The sequence below is a fragment of the Nannochloropsis gaditana genome (assembly GCF_000240725.1).
Source record: "Nannochloropsis gaditana CCMP526 unplaced genomic scaffold scaffold459, whole genome shotgun sequence".
Lineage (NCBI taxonomy): Eukaryota > Eustigmatophyceae > Eustigmatales > Monodopsidaceae > Microchloropsis > Microchloropsis gaditana.
This window is the reverse complement of record NW_005803494.1, coordinates 8497-9594: the sequence shown is the minus strand read 5'-3', so window position 1 is coordinate 9594 and position 1098 is coordinate 8497.

Below are 1098 nucleotides of genomic sequence, written 5' to 3'. Positions count from 1 at the left end.
TTGGACGACGGACGCAGCTGAAGGGAAAAAGAACGGGGAAAAGAGGAAAGGAGGAAAAATGGATCAAGATTCGGCATTGTAAAGTTTCGGATAGAAGAGAATGCTTGCAAACAGGCATGTGAGGGGGATTGAGGAAGCACGTAAAAACGCTAAATCATCCGGATGTAGATTGCCAGGTTCTAAGTTTGTCTAACAAAACATCCGTCCTCCCTCCTTTTCTCGGTTCCTACTCTCTCCTTACCAGTCAGGGGCAAAGGTGCCCCTCCCCCCGCTGGAAATTGCATTCTGACGTCCTCCTCGCTCAAGAGACCTGATTGGATTCACGAAAGGAGAAAAGTGGGAGGTTATACCGTGGGTTTGGGAGAACAGAGGACGATATAACGGAGGACAAGGGTGCATATTCCTCCTCCCTCCCTCCTTCCGTCCCTGCCTCCTCCCCCGTTTCCCTTTTTCCCTGCGGCATACCTGAAGTAATGGCAGAGATATTCGCAGGGGTGGTCTGAGGGAAGGAGCGCTTCGTCCTGGAGGTAGGAGGGGGGGGAAGGAAGTGGGGGAAAAGGGAGGGTCGCACCAAGAAAGTGTTAGGATCCTCGACATTGAGCCCAAAATGCCTCAATCAACGCCGAAGACATCACTCTGGTGGGAAGACAAGGCGAAGGAGGATGTGGAGAGGGGAGGGCCGGGGGAACAGGGCGGGACGTACCAGTTATTTATGTCGAAGTAGAAATACTCTCCCTTCTCCAACTTCACCCACAGCTTCATTTCCTTGTGGAAGCGCCATTCCCTCCGGTACAATTCCTCCGCAGCGTACGCCTGGGGGTAGGCGTAGGAGGTAGGAAAGGAGAGGGGGCGATAGTCAGGGCAAGAGAGAAAGAGAAGATTGTGAAACCTTGAAAGAGGGGTCTGTCCACCGATCTTGCCGGGACCCTTCCTGGCTTTCGCCCCCCCCTTCTCCCTTCCATTCCATCTTTGCGGCACGTCTCTGCTTTTCTTGCTCTCTTTCTTTTCCTTCTTCCCTCTTCTCCTTCCCTCTTCCATTCGATCCTTGCGACACGTCTCTCCTGTTCTCTCTCTCTCTCTCTCTCTCTCTCTCTCTCT